General features: G+C 42.0%; 1 pseudogene; it reads left to right on the top strand.

Annotated features, from left to right (window-relative positions):
* Positions 1–21,279: 21,279 nt before the first annotated feature.
* On the top strand, positions 21,280–21,862 carry LOC126936805 (ATP synthase subunit f, mitochondrial-like; annotated as a pseudogene).
* The last annotated feature ends 3,298 nt before the right edge of the window (positions 21,863–25,160 follow it).

Here is a 25,160-nt window from a genome sequence, read left to right as displayed (position 1 = left end):
AATTGTAAAAAATAATCAATCCAAAGGCAGGTAGGCAAAGAGGGAAAAGGTAACCAAAAAAACAGATGTAACAAACAGGAAACAAATAGTAAATGATATATTTCAATATAACCATATCAAGCACTAAGCACTCCCCTTGAGAACTGGAACAAGACAAGGATGCCCACTCTCACCACTCTTATTCAATATAGTACTGGAAGTCCTAGCCAGAGCAATCAGGCAACAGAATGAAATAAAAGGCACCCAAATAGGAATAGAGAAAGTCAAACTATCTGTTTGCAGATGACATGATTTTATAACTAGAAAACACCACAGCCTCTGCCCAAAAGCTCCTAGATCTCCTAAACAACTTCAGCAAAGTTTCAGAATATAAAATCAATGTAAAAGAATTAGTAACATGTCTATACACCAATAATATCCAAGATGAGTGCCAAATCATGAACATAATTCCATTCAAAATAGCCACACATGGCCAGGCACAGTGGGCTCACACCTGTAACCCCAGCACTTTGGGAGGCCAAGGCAGGTGGATCACCTGAGGTCAGGAGTTTGAGACCAGCCTTGCCAACTTGGTGAAACCCTGTCTGTACTAAAAATACAAAAATTAGCTGGGTGTGGTGGTGGACACCTGTAATCCCAGCTACTCGGGAGGCTGAGGCAGGAGAATCCCTTGAACCAGGGAGTTGAGATCATGCCACTGCACTCCAGCCTGGGTGACAGAGTAAGACTCTGTCTCAAAATTCCAAAAAAAAAAAAAAAAAAAAAAAAATAGCCACACACAACCCCCCCCAGGAAGTGAATGAGGGAAGGGAAAGGTCTCTACAACGAGAATTACAAAACATTGCTGAAAGAATTCAGAGATGACACAAACAAAAGGAAGAACATTCCATGCTCATAGATAAAAGAATCAATAGGGGGCCGGGCGCGGTGGCTCAAGCCTGTAATCCCAGCACTTTGGGAGGCCGAGACAGGCGGATCACGAGGTCAGGAGATCGAGACCATCCTGGCTAATATGGTGAAACCCCGTCTCTACTAAAAAATACAAGAAACTAGCCGGGCGAGGTGGCGGGCACCTGTAGTCCCAGCTACTCAGGAGGCTGAGGCAGGAGAATGGCATAAACCCAGGAGTCAGAGCTGGCAGTGAGCTGAGATCCGGCCACTGCACTCCAGCCTGGGCGACAGAGCAAGACTCCGTCTCAAAAAAAAAAAAAAAAAAAAAAAAAGAATCAATAGGGTTAAAACGGCTATACTTCCCAAAGAAATTCAGAGATTCAATGCTATTTCTATCAAACTACCAATGACATTCTTCACAGAATTTTTTTTTGAAAACTATTCCAAAATTCATATGGAACCAAAAAGGAGCACAAATAGCCAAAGCAATACTAAGCTAAAAGAACAAAGCTGGAGGCATCACATTACCTGACTTCAAGCTATACTACAAGTCTACAGCAACCCAAACAACATGGTACTGGCACAAAAACAGACACATAGACCAATGGAACAGAATAGACAGCCCAGAAATAAAGCTGTACACCAACCATCTGATCTTTGACAAAGTCAACAAAAACAAGCAATAGGGAAAGGAGTCTATATTCAATAAATAGTACTGGGATAACTGGCTAGCCATATGCAGAAGAATGAAACTGGACCTCTTCCTTATACCATATACAAAAATTAACTCAAGATGGATTAAATACTTAAATGTAAAACCTAGAACTACAAAATCCCTAGGGGGAAAAAAAAAAAAAAAAAAAAAAAAAACCTAAGAAATACCATTCTAGACATAGGCCCTGGCAAAGATTTCATGACAAAGATGCCAAAAACATTTGCAATAAAAACAAAAATTGACAAGTGGGACCTAATTAAACTAAAGAGTTTCTGCACAGCAAAAGAAACTATCAACAGAGTAAATAGACAACCCACAGAATGGAAGAATATATTTGCAAAATATGCATCTGACAAAGGTCTCATATCCAGAATCTTGAAGGAACTTAAATTATCAAGCAAAAAACAATCCCATTAAAAAGTAGGCAAAGGACATTAACACTTTTTGAAAGACGACATATACATGGCCAACAAGCATATGAAAAAATGTTCATCACTAATCATTAGAGAAGTGCAAATCAAAACCACAAGGAGATGTCATCTTACACCAGTCAGAATGGCTACTATTAAAAAGTAAAAAAATAACCGATGGTGGCAAGGTTGTGGAGAAAAAGGAACATTTATACACAGCTGGAGGAATGCAAATTCATTCAGCCACTGTGGAAAGCAGTTTGGAGATTTCTCAAAGAATGTAGAACTAACATTTGACCCAGCAATACAATTATTGGGTATACAACCAAAGGAATATAAATCGTTCTGCCATAAAAACACACACATATGTATGTTCATCACAATTTATTCACAATAGCAAAGACATAGAATCAACAGGTGCCCATCAGTGGTAGACTGGATAAAGAAAATGTGGTACATATACACCATGGAATACTATCCAGCCATAAAAAATGAGATCATGTCCTTTGCAGCAACATGGATGGAGCTGGAGGCCAGTATCCTAAGTGAACTAACACAGGAACAGAAAACCAAACACAACATGTTCTCACTTATAAGTGGGAGCTAAACATTGAGTATACCATAGACACAAACAAGGGAACAATAGACACCAGGGCCTACTTGAGGGGGGAGTATGGGAGGAGGGTGGGGATAAAAAACTATCTATTGGGTACTACAATTAACTGGGTGATGAAATAATATGTACACCAAACCCCTGTGACACACAATTTATCTATATAACAAACCTGAACATGTAACCCTGAAACTAAAATGAAAGTTAAATATATATCCCATTAATAACAATGTGATATGGTTTGAATCTGTTTCCACCCAAATCTCGTGTTCAATTGTAATCCCCAATGCTGGAGGTGGGTCCTGGTGGAAGGTGACTGCATCGTGGGGGCAGTTTCTCATGAATGGTTTAGCACCATCTCCCTTGGTTGTGAAAGTGAGTTCTTGTGAGAACTGGTTGTTTACAAGTGTGTAGCACCTCCCTGGCTCTCTCTCTCTCACTCCAGCTCTGGCCATGTGAAGGGCAGCCTCTCCCTTCATCTTCTGCCATGAGTGTGAGTTTCCTGAGGTCCCCTCAGAAGCCAAGCAGATATCAGTATCATGCTTCCCATATACCCTGTGGAATAATGAGCCAATTAAACCTTTTTAATGTATAAACTATCCAATCTCAGGTATTTCTTTATAGCAGTGTGAGAATGGACTAATACACAATGTAAATGGCCTACACGTCCGAATTAAAAGACAAAGAGATTGTCTGATTGGATTAAAAAAAAAGCAAGATGCCACAATATGCTGCCTACAAGAAAACTACCTTAGAGACAGCTATGTTAAAAGTAAAGGAATGAAAAAAGCTGTATCATGCAAACACTAATTAAAAGGAAGCTGGAGTGCCTTTATGAATACCAGACAAAGTAGGCTTCAGTACAGGAGTATTACCCAAGATACAAGAGTCATTAGATAATGAGGGAGGGGGCAATTCATCAACATGATACAAGAATCCTAAATGTATATACATCTAACAGCAAAACTTCAAAATGCATGAAGCAAAAACTGATAGAACTCAAAGGAAAAATAGACAACTCTGTGATTACAGTTGGACACTTCAATAATCCTCTCTTACTAATAAATGAAACAGAAAGAAAATCAGGAAGAACATAGAAGACCTGAACAACAGCATAAAGCAACTAATATTTAAAGAAAATCCCATCCAAAACAGCAGATGAGACATTCTTTTCAAATATTAATAAAACAGTCACCAAGATACACCACATATTGGGTCATAACAAAATCTCAATAAAGTTCAAAAAAGTAAAATTGTGCAAAATGTGCTCTTTCACCACAGTGGAATTAAAATAGAAAGCAAGAACAGAAAGATATGTAGAAAATCCTCAGTATCTGGAAATTAAAAATATAATTCTAAATAATTCAGAGGAAGTCAAGTAAGAAATTTAAATTGAATGAAAATGAAAAAATATATTAAAATTTGTGGGATACAGCTAAATCACTGTTTACAGGGAAATTCATAGCATTAAAAGTTTATAATGATAGCATTCTTGAGAACATGAACATTCCTAAAACCCACCATGCTTTCAGTAAGAAGAGTAGCAAGCACTGAGCCCACAAAATGACACGGTACAGGAGGGCCCAAACTCTGTATGCCCAGGGAGAGCAGTGTTGTAATGGGAGGCAGGGTGGCTATGGTAAACAGACTAAGCCAAATTTCCAGAAGAAAAGCTGAAACTATGTAGAAGATTATGCTGAGGCTTGAATACTTGATCTAAGAAACTCCAACTGCAAATCTAAGAAAATGCCAGCTATTAACAGAGATACAAGCATTTTGAACTGAGAAGACATAAGAGAAAAAGTCAAAGATCCAGATCTGAGCTACAACTTTTGTTCACTCTGAAAACAATAAAATCATGAGGTTATGCTCACTTAGAAAAACCTGCATATTGAGAAAAGAAGAATGATCTAAACTGAGTAAGTATTCAGTTTAAGAAACTAGAAAAAGGAAGGCAATATAAATCCAAAGCAAACATAAGGAGCAACATAATAAAGATATGAGCAGAAACCTATGAAATAAAACTCAGAAAAACAAATTAAAAAGAAAAAAATTCCATGAAACCAAAAGGTTTTTCTTTGAATAAATAAATAAATAAATCCTAGTCAGACTGATCAAGACAGAAAAGACACAAATGACCAATATCAAGAATTTAAGGCAAAGGACAGTGGCTCACACCTGTAATCCCAACACTTTGGGAAGCCAAGGTGAGTCGACCACTTGAACCTAGGGGTTCAAGACCAACCTGAGCAACATGGTGAAATGCCGTCTCTACCAAAAAATAAATAAATACAAAAATTAGCTGGGTGTGGTGGCACATGCCTGTAGTCCCAGCTACTTGGGAGGCTGAGGTGGGAAGATCACTTGAGCCCAGGAGGTGAAGGTTGCAACAAGCCATGATTGTGCCACTGCACTTCAACCTGGGTGACAGAGCAAGATCCTCTCTCAAAAATGAAAAAAGAATGTAAGAGGGAACATCACCAGATCTACCAACATTAAAAAAAAAAGAAAATATGAACAATTATATTAGTCTGTTTTCATGCTGCTAATAAAGACATAACCAAGACTGGGTAATTTATAAAGAAAAGAAGTTTAATTGACTCAGTTTCATCTGGCTGGGGAGGCCTCACAATCATGGTGGAAGGCAAAGAAGGAGCAAAGTCACACCTTACATGGAAGCAGGTAAGAGCACTTGTGCAGGGGAATACCCATTTATAAAACCATCAGATCTCATGAGACTTATTCACTACTATGAGAAGAGTATGGGGGAATCTGCCCCCATGATTTGATTATCTCCACCTGGCCCTGCCCTTGACATATGGGGATTATTACAATTAAAGGTGAGATTTGGGTGGGGACACAGAGTCAAACCATATAATTCTGCCCTGGCCCCTCCCAAATCTCATGTCCTCACATTTCAAAGCCAATTATGCCTTCCTAACAGTCCCCCAAAGTCTTAACTCATTTCAAAATTAATTCAAAAGTCCACATTCCAAAGTCTCATCTGAGACAAGTCCCTTCCAGCTATAAGCCTATAAAATCAAAAGTAATTTAGTTACTTCCTGGATACAACGGCGGGGGGGGGGGGGGGGGGGGGGGGGGGGGGGGGGGGGGGGGGGGAGGAGGTATAGGCATTGGATAAATCCTCCCATTCCAAATGGGAAACATTGGCCAAAAAAAGGGGCTACAGGCACCATGCAAGTCCAAAATTGGGGTGGGGGGCAGTCAAATCTTAAAGTTCCAAAATGATCTCCTTTGACTCCATATTTCATATCTAGGTCACACAGATGCAAGAGGTGGGCTCCCATGGTCTTCGGCAACTCCACCCCTGTGATTTTGCAGGGTACAGCCTCCTTCCCGGCTGCTTTCATGGGCTGGCGTTAAGTGTCTGTGGCTTTTCCAAATTCATGGTGCAAGTTGTCAGTGGGTCTACCATTCTGGGGTCTGGAGAAAGGTGGCCCTCTTCTCACAGCTCCACCAGGCAGTGCCCCAGTGGGGACTGTGTGTGGGAGCTCCTACCCCACATTTGCCTTCCACACTGCCCTAGCAGAGGTTCTTCATGAGGGCTCTGCTCCTGCAGCACACCTCTGCCTGGACATCCAGACATTTCCATACATACTCTGAAATCTAGGCAGAGGTTCCCAAACCTCAATTCTTGACTTCTGTGCACCCATGGGCTAAACACCACATGAAAGTTGCCAAGGATTGGGGTTTGCAGCTTCTGAAGCGTGGCCCAAGCTGTACCCTTTTAGCCACAGCTGGGACACAGGGCACCAAGTGCCAAGACTGCACAAAGCAGCAAGGCCCTAGGCCCAGCCCACAAAACCATTTTTTCCCCCTCAGCCTCCTGGCCTGTGATGGGAGGCAGCTGCTATGAAGGTCTCTGACATGCCCTGGAGACATTTTCCCCGTTGTCTTGGAGATTACCATTTGGCTCCTCGTTACTTATGCAAATTTCTGCAGCCAGCTTGAATTTCTCCTCAATAAAAGGGGTTTTCTTTTCTACTGCATCATCAGCCTGCACAGTTTTCAAACTTTTATCCTCTGCCTCTTCTTGAACATTTTGCCGCTTAGAAATTTCTTCCACCAGATACCCTAAATCATCTCTCTCATGTTCAAAGTTCCAGTTTTCTACCGCAGGGCAAAATGCCACCAGTCTTTTTGCATAGTAAGAGTGACCTTTACTCCAGTTCCTGACAAGTTCCTTATCTCCATCAGACCACCTCAGTCTGGACTTTATTGTCCATATCACTATCAGCATTTTGGCCAAAGCCATTTGACAAGCCTCTAGGAAGTTCTAAACTTTCCCACATCTTCCTGTTTTCTGAGCCCTCCAGGTCTCAAGGAAGTTCCAAATTTTCCCACATTTTCCTATCTTCTTCTGAACCCTCCAAACTGTTGCAACCTCTGGCTGTTACCCAGTTCCAAAGTCACTTCCACAGCACGCCACTACCTGGTACCAATTTACCATATTAGTCTGTCCTCATGCTGCTAATAAAGACATACCTGAGACTGGGTAATTCATAAAGGAAAGACGTTTAATTGACTCACAGTTCCACATGGCTGGGGAGGCCTCACAATCATGGTGGAAGGCCAAGGAGGAGCAAAGTCACATCTTACATGGAAGCAGGCAAGAGATCTTGTACAGGGGAACTCCCATTTATAAAACAATCAGATCTCATGAGGCTTATTCACTACCACGAGAACAGTATGGGGGAAACTGCCCCCCAATTCAATTATCTCCACCTGGCTCTGCCCTTGACACATGGGAATTACAATTCAAGGTGAGATTTGGGTGAGGACACAGCCAAATCATATCAACAACTATGCCAATAAATTCAGCAACTCGGATGAAATGGATAAATTCCTTGAAAAAGAACATAGCCTGTGACCTGAAGGAGCTTCCCGTCTATTTGGGGAGTGTAGTAGACTTTGAGAATACCAGTGTTTATCTGCCTAAGCAATTCCAGATAGAGAAATCTTAATGAATAGAGATGTAAAAGCACTGAACAAAACAGAGGTTTCTTGATTACTGGGGTAGAAAAATGTACAGCAGACTTCATTTGGTAGGGAACAGTGTCAGTGAAGAATTTTAACTAATGGCCACGTTTGTTTTATGTGGATTGTTCTGACAGTAGCGAGGGGAAAGAATCTAAGAAGGACAAAACTAAAGAAACAGATTAGTTAGGAGGCTACTGCATGGTTTGAGAACAGATGAGGGCCTGAACTACCAGGATGATGGTAAGAACTGAGAGGAGAATAAAATTTGAGAACTATGTAGCAGTTCATATTGGCAAAAAGGGATCTGGTGCTGAGGGTTGAGATTGAATAAAGAGCTCTGGGGGAGGTGGAGGAGAAGTAGAGAGGACCTTCCATCTGTTGGTTGAAAAGATGAGAAAGCTGGTAGTTGGGGTAAAAGAGGGGTATGGGTGAAAGATTAGGAGAGACGGGGTAAGGAGGACTCCCATGGCAGAGGAGATGAGGCCATGATGGGAGTGGAAAAAGAGATGACTGAGAATGTGGGAGTCAATCATACAGCCTCTTGTGGCAGAGGAGGCCAGTAATGGGGGCGGAAGGAGTGGCGAGAGAGTGGGACCCATTGTGAAAGGCAGGGTGCAATGAGAAGAAACCAGCCTAGGCAGGAGCAGAGGCAGAGACAGCTGGGGTACAGAAAGGGAAATGCAACTCAGAGGATCCCGGGCAGAGAGGCTGATAATAGGCCACAGGTAGAAAGGGCTCAGGGGAAGAGTCTGGAAACCAGAGATCAAGAAAGCTCAGGAACAGGAGCCAGGAACCACAGGGGACACAGAGGGAGCAGCAGCTTTCACAGTTTCCCGAAAGCACAAGGTCACCAGCCAGTCATGCTTCCACACCTCTCCCTGCATGGATCATGACCCACAGTTAGTAAAACTGTGTTAATCAGGGAGCTTGCCCAAGTGGCTGCAAGAGGCTGCAAGTTTCAGCCAGAAACAGTAGGAACAAGCGGGTCTGGCAGGGGATGGGCACCTGAAGCATGCTGCATGCTGGCCCCTACCATTCTCCCCCATCTTAAACTCTGTAATACCAACTCCTGTGTCTCACTCACCCCAAGGCTTGCTTTCAGGTTGTGCTCCTTAGGGATTCCTTCTTCAGGAACAACCCCAGGCTGACCCGGGGCCCTAAAATTGCACAGCCCATGCCAGGAAGAGGGAAACAGCAAAGAAAGGAAGAGAGTAATAACCTCCAGAAAAGGCCCCACACCACCACAGCTTTTCTGGAGAGTTCCACAAGCTGATAAAGCAGGAGACTGGGCTACATGTTAGGAAAGTGAAAATCCGTTTAACCTGAGAAAATGAAATGTTGCTATGCCATTCATCAGGCTGGGAAAACAGATGCAGATAAAGCCAGCTGCAAAGTTAGCAGAAAATTCTATTTCTCCCAAGGAAACACTGCAGCTGTGAAGCTACCTCATGACACTAACATGACTACTGTAGCATGACTACTACTTTGGTACTAATAAATCTAGTTTTCTAAAATCCTGGCTTATCAGAAACTTTGTTTCTGAAATCATTTCAGTAAGAACAAAACATCTCACTCTTGGCTGCAAGATCTAATTCACTTTGACACAGAGGAGCAGCCTTGATTTTTCAACCCAGGTACAGATTCCGTAGGGGCTTTTGGACCTCACATTCCACATCTTGATTTGTTTCTAAGGAAAAGAGACCTTGTGTCTACTTTGCCATTCGGACCCGATATTGTCCCTTTACACACAGCCCTGCTTAGCTTTCACCTACCAAAATACCGTTTCTTCTCAGCTTCACCTAACCACCACCCTTCCCCAAAATCGTATCATAGCTTTGCCCTTTCTTGGTGATACAGTCCACGGTTCTTCGGGTGTGTGATCTCGTTTGTTGCAATGAGCCAATAAGCCTGACTTTGTCGGACTGTGAATTTGCTCCTGGTGGGCTGAGGCTGGCCAGGTGAAGACATGTAAGATTCCTTTGAGATTTGAGATCCCCAGTACCATGGATTGGCCACCTTAACTCAGTAATAATGTGCACATCTGAGACTCTTTGAGTCAAGCTCAAGTTCTCTGTGTTTAATTGTGTGGTTTTACACTGAATTTAGGCTTTGCTTATTTCCTTGGCTGTTCAGTATGAGATTTATTATGTGTTTCCTGAAATTTTTGGTTTCCAGTCAGATTTTGGTGTCTCTTGGTGAAATTTGCCTTTTAACACTGTCTCTTGCCTTCTGTGTGTCCCCATCTTCTGTTCATGTAAGAGAACTTCCCCCTGGCTTCCCTGGTGTGAGAAATTGGCTTTGGGAAAGATCTCTCCACACAGTCTGTGCCAAGTGGCTGCTAACTTCTCAGGACATCAAGTAGAGGCAGTTTAACCTCGGGGCTGAGGGTAGGAAACACAAGTAATATTTTACCTTTGATCAACAGTCAAGCAATTTCTCATGAGCTTGTCTGCTAATAAGCTTGCGCTATCTCCTCACATAACTTCACTGAGGATGAATTAGAACTACAGTGGCCACTTAGAGAACTTTGACATGAACAAGGATGTTCATTTGAGAAGTACCTGAGGCAAAAAGGGCAAAGAGACCCTCAAGAGGAGATTATATATCTGCTCGGTCTAGAAGGAGGAGATCACTGCGATTCACGTAGCAGATTTCCCCTCCATCTCCATTCTTTGAGGATTAATAAGCAGTGGCTTTTAATTGTATGTTTTGATAAAATTATTGAGGGCCGGGGTTACTGTTTAGCTATAATGACTTTCTCTTTTGTGTCTATGTGTACATGAAAAAAGGGGTCCCTGCATCTACATTTTCTACCTTCTTATGGAAGGAAAAATAACCTCTTACAGTAATAACTTCATATTGTTCTATCCTTCTCCCTTGGGAAATTGTAAAGATTAACTGCTCAGAAAAAAAATCATTGTTATTATGGTATGTATTAGGCAGTCAAAAATGTCATTAAAGAGTTAAACTCCCTTTTCCATTAAAAAAGTAAAGAAATATCCTCCAGCCTAGGTGACAGAGCAAGACTCCAGCTCAAAAAAAAAAAAAAAGTAGACAAATATCACTGGTGTTCTCTACTCAGGGAAAAAATAAAAAGTACACAAATGTATTTTAAAATTAATGGGCTTTGTTACTATAGTTATGAGAGAAAACATCTTAGTTTCAATATAAATGACTTTAAATATGACTTTTAAATTTAACATCTGTCTCATGAATACACAGTTTATAAAATATATTTTTAAAGCATCCTGAAATCTTTCTAATAAATAGAAAAATTTTGGACAAATTGGAATGAGTTATTTATGTTGATCAAAGACAACTCAATATCTATATTGCCCTCATTTGATTATGTAAAATAATGCTAATATTCTAATTTATATAAGACTGATTCAGTCATATATTAATAACTTTGTAGTTTAAATATTATACAATATTTATAACTTCTCAAGATTTAAACTTTTGTAATTTCCTATACAGATTTTATGGGACAAGAAAGGGGATCATTGTTGGAACAAATTTCTTAAGTTTACAAAATATAAAATTGCTTTTAAGTGAAATCATAGCACAGATGTCTTTTAAAATGGTTTTGATCTTGTAAAATTCTTACAATACTACAAATCATGAGAATTTATGTTTTAGTTAAAATTGTAATTTCCAAATATGAGTTAAAATTTTACAATCTTGGAAAATGTTGGCTTGATATATAATATTTGGATTCCTGAACAGTTTCTAAGCTAAAAAAAATACAAAACATATAGTTTTAATTTATTGTTACTTAAATACATTATATAAAGGCTATAGATTAGTAGAATGTGTAATTGCCTTTGGATGATGTGTTCATTCTGCTGCCTGAAAATGTGAAAGGTAATATAAAATGTGAACTCATGAAAACTTAGCTAGGCTTGACAGAGCAAACAAAAACATAAAATGGGGAAAGGACACCCTATTCAATAAATGGTGCAGGATAATTGGCAAACCACATATAGAATAACAAAACTAGATCCCCATCTCTCACCTTATGCAAAAATCAACTCAAGATAGATTAAGAATGTAAATCTAAAACCTGAAACCATAAAAAATCTAAGGTTAACTTTTAAAAAAAGCCCTTCTAGACACTGGCTTAGGCAAAGACTTCATGACCAAGAACCCAAAAGCAAATGCAACAAAAACAAAGTTAAATAGATTGGACTTAAACTAGAAACCTTCTGCACAGCAAAAGAAACAATCAGCCAAGTAAACAGACAACCCACAGAGTGGGAGAAAATATTTGCAATCTATACTTCTGACAAAAGACTAATATCCAGAATCTACAAAGATCTCAAATCACCAAGGAAAAAAACAATCCCATCAAAAAGTGGGCTAAGAACATGAATAGACAATTCTTGAAAGAAGATAAACAAATGGCCAAGAAACAGATGAAAAAAATGCTTAACATCACTAATTATCAGGGAAATGCAAATCAAAACCACATTGTGATACTACCTTACTCCTGCAAGAATGGCCATAAACAAAAAATTTAAAAACAACAGATGTTGGCATGGATGTGGTGAAAAGTGAACACTTTCACACTGTTGGTGGGAAAGTAAACTAGTACAACCACTGTGGAAAAAGTGTGTGGATGCTTTAAAGAACTAAAAGTAGATCTACCATTTGATCCAGCAATCCCACTCCTGAGTATCTACCCAGAGAAAAAGAAGTCATTACACGAAAAAGATACTTTCACACACGTGTTTATAGCACACAATTTGCAACTGCAAAAACGTGGAACCAGCCAAAATGCCCATCAATCACCTAGTAAAGAAAATGTGACGTGTGTGTGCACGTGTGTACACACATACACACACACACCATGGAGTACTACTCAGCCATAAAAGGAACAAAATAATGGTATTCACAGCAACCTGGATGGAATTGGAGATAATTATTCCAAGTGAAGTAACTCAGGAATGGAAAACCAAACATTGTACGTTCTCCCTCATAAGTGGCAGCTGAGTTATGAGGACGCAAAACCTAAAAGTGATGCAAAGGACTTTGGAGACTCAGGAGAAAGAGTGGGAGGAGTTTGAGGGAGAAAAGACTATACATTGGGTACAGTGTATATGCTTGGGTGATGGGTGCACCAAAATCTCAGAAATCACCACTAAAGAACTTATTCATGTAACCAAACACCACCTGTTCCCCCAAAAACCTATTGAAATAAAAAAAATCTATAATAAAAATTAAAAAGAAACAAAACTTAGCTAAGCAGTTCCTGGTTTCTTGCCTTCTAGTGTTCTCTGTATTTGGAGAAGACAAAAGTTGGTTACCTTGGCTAATTGTGGCAATTAATAAAATGCTTACGACTATATTAGTATAATGTAGATTGAATATTCCTTATCCATAAAGCTTAGGACCAGAAGTGTTGCAGATTTTGGAGTTTGGGGATTTGGTAATATTTGCATATGCATAATGAGATATCCTGATGATAGACCCCAATTCTAAACATGAAATCCATGTAAGTTTCATATGCACCTTATGCACATAGCCTGAAGGTAATCTTGTACAATATTATAATTTTATGCCTGAAACCAAGTTTTGACTGCAACCTATCACATGAGGTCAGATACTGAATTTTCCACTTGTAGGGTCATGTTGGCACTCGAATGTTTCAGATTTTGGAACATTTTGGATTTTCGATTTTCATATTAGGGATGCTCAACCAGTAACTGCAGGAAAGTATGAATGTATATGCAAGACGGTGAATACGGTATGTTAAGGAATTATTACTTTGTTTTTAAAAATGCTGATTCAATGTAATATATACATCTGTTGTAATATGCTAAGATAAATTATATCTTAAAACTAAAATTTTGTTATGTGTATTTATGTACATCTACATATATAAAGATATACTAACATTTTTAAAAATCCTATAAATGATAAAAAGACAAAATTTTAGGCTATATTCCATGTAAATAGAATATGCCTGAAATTACTCACAGAAAAAAGGCTTATACATCTTTTTCTGCAAATTTTAATACAGATATACCCCAAGAGTAAAATTAGTGTTTCCTTTCTATAAAATAAGCAAGTTATTTGATGCCCAGATAACAGAGTTTTCTTTTGACTCACCAAAATATTTTATTAATTCTGTCCTTCTGGCATTCTCTTGAATAATTTTAGTTCAAATTTTCTTATTTGTTAGTGGATTAGACATCAAGGACTGCTGTTGAACCTCAATGAGAAGGACCTTACCAGGTATTATTAACAACATAACAGTAAATCTTATACCTCCCAAATACAAAGACTTAAGCCACACTAGAATCACAAAAAGGCTGTTTGAACAGAGATCTCAAACAGATGTATTGGAGTAACCATTCTGAAGCAGATGACCTCAGGAAGGGGCACCTTCTACCCAAGATTGAGACCAAGCTGGTGACTTCATGACATATACAACTCCCCCCGACCCACTACCCAAGTGGTCCGGAGCCAAAGATTATTATGCTATAATCTGCATGTGCTTTTGCTCTTTTTCTTTGTTCTTTCCTCTTTGCCAAGTTAAGATTTAAATTGCTGATACTTCTTGTTTATTAACTATGATAGCTCTAAGGTCTTTATCCTTAATTTTTTTTTTTTTTTTTTGGCAGCCTTAGTCACTCCTTGGTATGAGTCCAGCAGCAGGCTACAATTTGCTCATGATGAGGCTACAGCATGCAATTACACTGTCTGTTGAGTTTGTACCTACTCTCCTCCGGGTGCCACCCAGCTTCCTTTGCTACCAATTTCTTGGAATTAATCCGCTGATTTCCTAAGTAATGAGACTCAACCAAGAAGTTATTTGGGGATGACAAATACTGTCATAGGCCAAATATCCAGAACCCTGAAACTCCCACCACATCATAAGCAGAAGGGAAGGTTTCAATATCAAACAAAACAATTCTCAGAAACCTTTTGTGTTTGTTGGAAACAGCTTTTCCAACCAAATTTTCACAGAAGGAAAGCCGGTGATGGGGATGAAAGGTGTGACGGTGAGGTGCTTTGAGAAAACAGAATACAATGAGAGGTCAGGAAAGAGTAAGGATTCAGTGAGGGAAAGTGGTCTCCATGGGGTCCTCAGACAAGAGGCCAGGAAGGTCAGGAAGCCTCTGGGAAGCCACAGAGAAGATGGTGACCAGTATCACAGGGGCAGCAGATGGCCTGGAGCTTGGACCTCTGTAGAATCCAGTGAGAAAGGAGAGGTAGAAGGTGGCTCAGAGAGAGGAGCTACCTTGGGTCTCCTGGGAGGCTGGTAAGAGATTGAGGGCAGGGATAAAGATGGTCCCACAGAGGAGCAGGGCAAGCCCTGGGTCTCCAAGGTAGCCGTGTCTTCCACAGGCTCCCCAGACAGCAGACTGCCAGCTTCCATGGCCACTATGCTGCACCGTTCACAGTGGGGATCCTGAGGAAGCCATTTCCACAAACTGCCTACAGCAAGGAGCTTGTCCAGGGGACTGCAAAAGACAGGAGGAACAAGCAAAAACCAAAGGAGTTGGGGGGTGGCTTGGCAGAGCAGGAAGCATGCCACATTCTCCCACCTGCCAGCTTCACAACAGTCTGCCTATTCATCGCCCCAAGGCTTTCTTCCATGTTCCTTCCATTCGGGTTTCCCCTCCCTCAAACTTCACTGGGCCCTGACACTACATAGCCATCCTAGAAAGAGGGGAACGAGCAGAATGACCTGTGCCCTGGAAAAGCTTATCCCCTGCTACCTCAGGTCCTTTCAGGCAGCCACTCCAACTTGAGGAACCAAGAGCCTGTGCTAAATGTGGTGAAGAGAGGAATGAAGTGATAGGTGAGGAGGCTCAGTCGAATGATCCTGGGGAGACTCTTAAAAGACTAGACTCTGAAAGCATCAAGATTAGCACTGAAGGGGAAATGGTCCCTGACAATTACAGGAAGGCCTTTCACAGACATAATCTCACGTGAGCCTCAGAACAACTTGTGAGGTATGGAGGCCAGGTATTACCTCGGAGGTGGTACTTGAACCTTAGGGAAGTTAAGCAGCTTGTCGAAAATCAGGACCTGGAAGTTCTGCCTCCAAAACTAATAGTGGTTCCAATGTATCTCACACCACCTGCCCCTGGTGGGCAGGACCAGTGACTCAGCTCCATTACACTTTCATTTGGATGGACAGGCAGGACAGGCTGCCATGGGTTTCCCCTCTGAGAGCTCTGTTTTCTAACAGGGACCTGCTCTAGGCACTGACATCCTCAGAGATTGTGGACCTGGGCCCTCATGGAAAGGCGATATCTACTTTGGGAGGCCGAGGGTGATGGATTGCTCGAGCTCAGGAGTTTGAGACCAGCCTGGCCAACGTGGCGAAACCCCATCTCTACTAAAAATACAAAAATCAGCCAGGCGTGGTGGTGCATGCCTATAGTCCCAGCTACCTGGAAGGCTGAGGCAGGAGGATCACTTGAACCCGGGAGGGGGAGGTTGCAGTGAGCCAAGATCGCACCACTGTACTCCAGCCTGGGTGACAGACAGAGACTCCATCTCAAAAAAAAAAAAAAAGGTGAGATCAAGGTTAGCCCTTGGGGAAGCCTTGCGTTGATGAAACAAAATCTTATCCTTTAATGCTACGCCTCTGTTTCTCTTTTTGACCCTGCACTGATATTGAGAGACAAGAGTGGTTGGGATCCAGTTCTCACTGTCCTCTCCCTCTAGGCAAGCTGCAGACATTCATTATTCATAGGTCATCTGATGTTCTATTTTGAATAAACAGCTCTGTGATCCATCCTATTATTCACTTTAAAGTAGATTAAAATATGTTCTTTTTCTTTGAAATTTTCAAGAAGGGTTTTCTGCATATCATACTCAGTTGACTTTTTCAGTCCCTACCCTCCTTTCTCATGAAGGGCACAGATTCCCAGAACTGCAGAAGAATGTGTACTCCATCCCAGGGTTCTCTGCCCCTGATGACAGAGCGTGAGCCCCAGCACCTGACTTGAGGCTTTCACAGGCTCAGAGCATTTTTCTCCCTATCAGCCCTAACACAAAACAGCCCTAACACAGCCTTGACCCAGAAACACTAAGATGGGACTGTGGCCCATGACTAACAGTTGAGGAACTCTGTTCTACAGGTACCCTGAACTCTCTTAATAATCTAATCCATGGCCAGTGAATCACTGGGATTAGGGTTTTATCCTGGAGCCTTCCTGGAGACCTTACCCAGAGAGGGGATCTGTGGGCTTCAGATATAAACCCTAGCTCCCACTCCTACCTCTGGTCTGTTCCCCTTGATGATATTCTAATCTTTCCTGGGAATGTCTATGCCAGGTGGCTCTCTGTGCCAACAAAATTGATCTAGAAAACTGGGAAGGGAAATAGGGAAAGGTTGCACTCTCCTGGAAGTTGGCCCTAGGGTTCCCTTGCCAGATTGATGTGCCTGTGTTTTCTAAGTGTTGGTTATATATTTTTTTTCTTTTTTTGAGACGGAGTCTCACTCTGTCACACAGGCTGGAGTGCAGTGGCGTGATCTCGGCTCACTGCAACCTCCGCCTCCCAGGTTCAAATGATTCTCCTGCCTCAGCCTCCTGAGTAGCTGGGATTACAGGCATGCACCACCATACCCAGCTAATTTTTGTATTTTTGGTAGAGATGGGGTTTTGCCAGGCTGGTCTCGAACTCTCAACCGCCAGTGATCCACCTGCCTCAGCTCCCCAAAGTTCTGGGATTACAGGCGTGAGCCACTGCACCCGGCCTAAGCGTTGGTTATATTTTGATTCCTCTGTAAATAGTAGAGGAACAGCAACAGATGCCTCACAATGCACAAAGGATGGACGGAACTAGTGCCCCAAGGCTGAGATGCGCCCGAGCAGAGCAGAGCTGATCCGACAGCTGCCTCAGACAACTGAGCACAGAGAATGTGTGCTCTGGACTAGAGGTCTGGGCCCACGTCATGGAGATAGAGAACAGTGACAGTATCTTTGGGGGGTGACAGAGGGCCGTTAAAGAGGAAAGTGAACCCATAATCCCTCCCCAACAGCATCCAGCCAAGCAGATCTTGCCACCCTTCCTGGGCCTTCTAAATCCTTCCATCCTCTCTGGACCTTACTATTTTCCAATTCTACTCTTTCATCAAATCATAAATAAACTGCAGTGCTATTTTCTCTTTATTCCACCTAAAACCCAGATGTTAGCTGGGTTATCCTTTACCCCTTCGGTCATCTCAGCTTTGATTCTACCAATTACATAGCCTTTGAAAGTCGGAAGTTCTCCCAGGAATTTGTGCTGATTCCCAGGAATTTTGTACTCTCAGGATTCTCTTTCAACTTCAGCTTCCCACCTTTCATGGGCTCAGACATAGGACACAACCCCACCTTCAGATTCACTCAGAAGAGTCTACTTGGACATAAAAGCATTAGTAAGCAATGTAGCCTTTACAGAAGATATTGTAAGGGTGATGACGAGGGCCAGGGAAGAGGCTTGGCAAACAACTTTAAAATCCCAACTGCAGAATTAAGGACTAAATTACTTCTTTACCTGGCTGGGCACAGTGGCTCACGCCTGTAATCCTAGCACTTTGGAAGGCCAAGGCAGGCAGATCGCTTGAGCTCAGGAGTGAGACAAGCCTGGGCAACATGATGAAACCCCATCTCTGCAAAAAATACCAACAAAACAAAACAAAATAACTGAGGTGGAAGGATCATCTGAGCCTGAGGAGGTTGAGGCTGCAGTGAGCCATGATGGCACCACTGCACTCCAGCCTGGGTGACAGAGAGAGACCCCATCTCAAAAAAAATAAATTAAATTAAATTACTTCCTTACAACCTTGGCCTGGCATCCAATCTCTTCCCATCCAGATGATAACACTTTGCCAGAACTGGCAGCAAAACTATCAAGAATAAGGGAAAGGTTCTGTTAACATTGCTACTGGAATATCATTTTTTATAGGTTAAGTGAGCAGAGAAAGTAAAGTTTTACCTTGAGTTCATATTAATATATCCTATACAAATTTAACATTACAGAGTGTTTCATTTATTTTATTTGTATCTTTCTCTCCTAATCAAAATCTTGGATCTTAATAATATTAACATTCATTTTAAAAAGTTTTTTTTTTAAATAAGAGATGAGGTTTCAATGTTGCCCAGGCTGGTCTCAAACTCCTGGGCCCAAGTGATCCACCCGCCTTGGCCTCCCAAAGTGCTGGGATTAGATGTGAGCTACCACACCCAGCCAATATTAACATTCTTATCTTTTATCCTAATTATATATGAAATACTTTCAAAATTATAACACAAATATTACATCTAATAATAAAACTACTGAGGGAAGTTTAAAATTATTTGCAATTCTTTTTTTCTTAGAATATATCCCACCAAGAATATATACAAGAGAAACATGTTCCAAAGTCACTTGGAATAATTCTTTTCTCTATGTGATTATGTAACCAATTTGATAAAGTTTATTATTTTCAATTTCAGGGTTAACTTTATTTTCCTTGATTTTATTTTTTTGAAAAATGTCAAACAGTTTACATGGTTCAAAAGTAAGTTATATTCAGAGAAGTCTCACTCCCAACCCTGTCATGTGATGCTTAAAGTGGTTCATAAATACATCAGGGGGATATAGTTTAGATTTTACTTTTTCTCTCAAGAGGTGGAGGAATGTGAGGAGCAGAGAAGAGCAGCAACTTCTAGAAAGAGACACAGTTCAAATCCCATTTCATGTTGGAAGTGGGCATTTTCCCAGACTTTGAGACTTTGTTTCTTCACGTGAAAATGAGAATAACAGTGCCTGCCTCCTAGAGATAGTCTCCAGATTAAATGAGATAATATGTGAAGCACTCCCACTTCACAACTATTTTGGTAAGCAAAATTTGTAAGATTCCATGTGTTAAAATTCTCTTCCTGTCTACAGTATTCAGAATGGATTCTGTTTCTTGAACCCAATTCTTATGGATATGGTACAAAGCACTTACACCAGCTCTTGTGTTTCCAGATCACTCCTTTACTTTCCATACTCCATAAATGCAATCTAGTCTCCTAGCAATTGGACTAGGCAGCCAAGTGTCTGCTTGCCTTTTGAAATTATTTCCCTGCCTCACTCTCCTTTAAGGTCCTTTCCATTTTAAACTTTGTCTGCAGGAAGTAAATGTGGTCAGTAGGATAACCTAATTGCCTAGACAGATGGAAGCATGCTTATAGACCACAACTGCACTGCAATAAATGTACTGTATAGAACCCAAACTTTTCTAAGTCCACCATAGTGAATTACATAGATTTTCTTAGATAAAAATCCTGTCAGCATAAATCAGTTCAGACAGATTGCTTTTTTTATTTCTACATGAAATGAGACCAAGTTAGGCATTTGGTTGAATTGTAGGGGAGGTGGCAATCTGAGGCCTGGTATGTAGCAACCTGGAAGTCAGGCAGGCCAGAAGCGTAGGCAGAATGGGCATGGGGTTGTCTGGTCATTGGAGGATCATAATCTCTACCGTGACTCTTTCCTTGCTCCTTAGACCCTGACCTGAGGCTATGAGTTAATTGAGTCTGGGGATGACATGTGTCACCATGAATCACATTGATTCTGTGGAAGAGCATGATCTGAGTCCCAAGCAACAGGAATATAAATGAATTGTCAAATCCCTGGTCATTTATAATTGGGTATGGAAATTACAGCTTCCTGATAATATGAAATAGCCAAGACCTTTTCATTTGTGAAGTCAGAGTAAAGGATACGTTACTGTATCCAAAGACCTCAAAAATAGTTCAAAGGAGATGGAGGTTTGTTCCTCTGTCACTAACAATGCTGAGGTCCACGTTGGTGAAGGCTTTTTCTACATGCAGTCACTGATGAACCCAGGTTCCCTCCATCCTATTGCCATCACCAAGGGCATTGTCCTTGTCTGCACAGTTAGTGCTAGGCCACAGGCACGTTCATATTCAGCTCAAGGGAAGAAGGAAGAGGCCGGGCGCGGTGGCTCAAGCCTGTAATCCCAGCACTTTGGGAGGCCCAGACGGGCAGATCACAAGGTCAGGAGATCGACACCATCCTGGCTAACACGGTGAAACCCCGTCTCTACCAAAAAATACAAAAAATTAGCCGGGTGTGGTAGCGGGCGCCTGTAGTCCCAGCTACTCGGGAGGCTGAGGCAGGAGAATGGCGTAAACCCGGGAGGCGGAGCTTGCAGTGAGCTGAGATCCGGCCACTGCACTCCAGCTCAGGCGACAGAGCAAAGACTCCGTCTCAAAAAAAAAAAAAAAAAAAAAAAAAGAAGGAAGAGAGCTGCTCCGGGACAAGGAGCTTCTTTACATTGAAGATGACTCAGAAGTTGCATTTAGCACTTCCATGCACCCCTCACTGGCCTGAACTTAGTCACACGGCCACACTTAGCTGCAAGGGAGATTGGTAATGCAGCCTCCAACTGGGCAGCCCTACACCCAGCTACAACTTCATTAATGTTGAAGGAGGGGAATGTTTTCCTAGACAACTATCAGTCTCTGCCATGCTCTTCATCCTGCTTCACGTTCTCTTTGTTCTAGCTGTGAGCCTCTGCCATTCACTAATTTGGGCCTTACCTGGGGGAAGCCTCCTCAGTGCCATCAGACCTCCTGGTGAGGTGCGATTAGCCATTCAAGCTTCTTAACACTGAAAGAAAAGCTGGGCCCCACAGGTGGCATTCCAAGATGGCATCACTTGTACCAGTGAAGGAGAAGAAACTCCTGGATGTCAAACTCGGGGAGCTGCCAAGCTGGATACTGATGCGAGATTTCACCCCTAGTGGCACTGCTGGAGCATTTCAAAGAGGTTACTACTGGTACTACAACTAGTACATGGACGTGAAGAAAGGATGTCTCAGGTTTCCATGGTACTGGCAGCTTACCTGCTCTTCAGCTACTGCCTTTCCTGCAAGGAGCTCAAGTATAAGCAGCTATGCAAGTACCACTGAAGAGGCGCCTGCAGACAGCAGGCTCTGCCACCCTGACCACGACCTCCTTTGCCCACACCAGTCCTTGAGGAATGTGATCCTTGCTGAATCCTTTTATATCCTAATGAGAATTAACCTCCACATAAAAGATGACTGGTTAAAAAATAAAAGAAAAGCTGGGGCCCAAAGAGGGATCCCTGGGAGCTCGGACCAGGGCCAGAGCTCTTCTCCGAGCACAAATCTGGCTGTTTTCTAAAAAGACAGTTTTGATGTGTGGGGCCTTTTTCCACAATATTGTGAGAGACGCTGGCTTGGCTGTGACTGGAGGTGACTCACACCTACTCTTTGTGGAGAACATAACACTGTTCCTGCAAAAGGAATGCTCATGCCAGGTCACTGGTACCCGCAGACAAGTCTGTTCCTCTTTAAGAGATTCTTAAAGGATTAAAAAGCAGGCAGTGCAAAGGCTTTGGATGTGCTGAGTTGCACGTAGCTGAACTGGAGGCTTTAATAATGTGGAGAGAGTGCAAGACCAGAAACTGGAAAATGTTACAGTGGTCTCAGCTCCCCATTTGTCAGCTGTGTGTCCTTGGGCAAGTCACTTCCCAACCAAGAGCTTCTGTTTTCTCAACTAAAAAATGTTGACTAAATTGGATTATTAATCTTTGCACTCCTACAGTTTATAAAACTCTCATTCTGTTCCAGTTTCCTACTTGTCCACTGTGATATTAAAAAAAAAAAAAAAAATCCTCTGGCCTTTGCCCCTGGCACACAGCTCCTAAACCCTTGGAATCTTTGGGGTGATGAGAGTTTCTTTTGTATGCTAATGAAAGACTGCTGGTGGGGGCGCCTAGGTAGCTTCAGGATGGGTGTTGGCTGCCGGAAAGACCAAGGCAGGATCGGAGGTTTGGAAATTCCAGCCTCCCTCTCTACCCTCAGACCTCCAGGGAGAGAAAAGGAGCTAGAGATTGAGCTAATCACCAACAACCATGATTTAATCAATTATGCCTAAGTAACGCGGCATCCATAAAAACCCTGAAGTGATGGGGTTTGGAGCTGGTGTTGGAGACCACACAGAGGCGCTGGAAGGGTGCTACACTCCAACAGGGCAAGGAAGCTCCACACCCCTTCCCCATACCTCACCCTATGCTCTACCTCTCTCCCATGTGGCTGTTCTTGAGTTGTATCCTGTATAAAAAACCAATAATAGTAAAGCATCTTTCTGATTTTATGAGTCATTATAGCAAATTATCAAACCTGAAGAGGGGGTCACAGGAACCCCCAGTTTACAGGCGATTGGTCAGAAGTGCAGGTGGAAACCTTGGACCTGTAACTAGCATCTGAAGTGGAGTGAGGAGAGGGCAATCACCTGGTGACCACTGAAGAGGCCCCAGAGAAAAAAACTCCTCATCTGAGGAATTTAGAAGGAAATGAAGACTACCTGGTGACTATCTAGCAGGCCCTCTGGAGGCAAAACTCCTTATCTGGGGAAATGAGAAGTAACTAGACTTCCCTATTATCTAAAGCAGGCACTGGTACCAGGTCTTCCCACCCCCCACCCAAAATTTATAAAAAATTAGAATTCCTATACATCTCCAGAATGCTATACCGAAATTCATTGCGCAACCATGCTGACATCAGGACGTCTACATTTGTGGACGAAAATGTCTACAAATGTAACCATTTATCATGACCTACGTGGCTAACATGGTCCAAATTACCCTTAAGCTTCTGCTTTAAGGTCCATAAATGCTCCTAAGGAAAAAACCCACTGCGGCACACTCAGTCCTCTCACTGAGGCACCAAGTTGCACTTATCTTTTATACATTTTAATTTTTTTCTATTTATTTTTGAGATGGAGTCTCGCTCTGTGGCCCAGGCTGGAGTACGGTGGCACGATCTCAGCTGACTGCAATCTCTGCCTCCTGGGTTTCAAGCAATTCTCATGCCTCAGCCTCCCAAGTAGCTGGGATTACAGGCGCCCACCACCACACCTGGCTAATTTTTGTATTTTTAGTAGAGTTGGGGTTTTGCCATGTTGGCCAGGCTGGCCTTGAACTCCTGACCTCAAGTGATCCACCCACCCTGGCCTCCCAAAGTGCTGGGATTACAGGTGTGAGCCACCACGCCCGGCCTCTATTGCAGTCTTCTGCAGAGTTTTTTCTAACAAACTTTCTTTTTCAAACCTATACTATTATAATTCTTACCAACCCACAAGTCCACCACTTCTCAATGCTGGGCTCTGACGCCTTGCCCAGCATGGGGGACAGTTTTGTAGGACTGAGCCCTTAACCTGTGGGGTCTGTGCCAACTCTAAGTACTTAATGTTTGGATTGAATTGAATTGCAGGACACCCAGCTGATGTCTAAAGAGTTGGTAAATTGATTGGTGTGAAAAATTAGGGGAAATCCCACACATTTGGTGTCAGACATGTTGTGAGTAAAAACGGTTCATGTCCATGGCCTCTTCTCTCTTTTTGGAACAGTACAGCAGTAACTATAGGGAATAGACAGTTTTTCCCTTCTTCTCTCACTCTTTCTCCCATGTCCATTACCAGATGTGGAAAATCCTAGGACTCCTAAGTGACTCTCCTTTTGTACTTTCTGGGGACCAGGATCCTGGGCTAGTACTTTGGGCTAGGCTCAGACAGGTGTCTAAGGGATTTTAACACAGCATTGACAAATGGTTCCCACAATCCAAGTCTATGGAGAGACTGAAGCAGACATCAGGCAAAGAGAGAAATGAAAAATGTGTACAACTGATCATTAGGGAAATGCAAATCAAAACCATAATGAGATTCCATCTCACACCAGTGAAATTGGCTATTACTAAAAAGTCAAAAAATAACAGATGCTGGTGAGGTTGTGGAGAAAAGAGAACACCTATACACTGTTAGTGGGAGTGTAAATTAGTTCAACCATTGTGAAAAGTAGTATGGCAATTCCTCAAAGAGCTAAAAACAGAACCACCATTCGGCCTAACAATCCCATTACCGGGTATACACCTAGAGAAATATAAATCATTCTACCATAAAGACACATGCACGCAAATGTTCATTGCAGCACTAGTCACAATAGCAAATGCCCATCAATGACAGACTGGACAAAGAAAACGTGGTACATATACACCATGGAATACTATGCAGCCATAAAAAAGAATGAGATCATGCCTTTTGCAGGCACATGGATGGAGCTGGAGGCCATCATCCTTAGCAAACTACCACAGGAACAGAAAACCAAATACCACATGTTCTCACTTATAAGTGGGAGCTAAATGAGGAGGACTCATGGACACAAAGAAGGGTACAACAGACACTGGGGTCTACTTGAGGGTGGGAGGAGGGAGAGGAGCAGAAAAAATAACTATTGGGTACTGGGCTTAGTACCTGGGTGACAAAATAATCTGTACAACAAATTACTGTGACACAAGTTTACCTATATAAAAAGCCTGCACTTGTACCCCAACCTAAAGTAAAAGAAAAATGTGTACAATCGTTGGAGCAATATTTCTTAAGATTCTATGGACACATCCAAAGCGTGAGTGGAGGCATCCTGAGGCATAGAGTCTTGTTTCCAGGGGTGAAAATGACCAAAGTCACAGATGTCCACAAAAGTCATTCCAGGATGATGAAAGAATAAA

This window comes from Macaca thibetana, chromosome 15, assembly GCF_024542745.1.
Source record: "Macaca thibetana thibetana isolate TM-01 chromosome 15, ASM2454274v1, whole genome shotgun sequence".
NCBI classification, from domain to species: Eukaryota; Metazoa; Chordata; class Mammalia; order Primates; family Cercopithecidae; genus Macaca; species Macaca thibetana.
The sequence above is the reverse complement of the archived record's forward strand: the minus strand, read 5'-3'. Positions and strand labels throughout refer to the sequence as shown.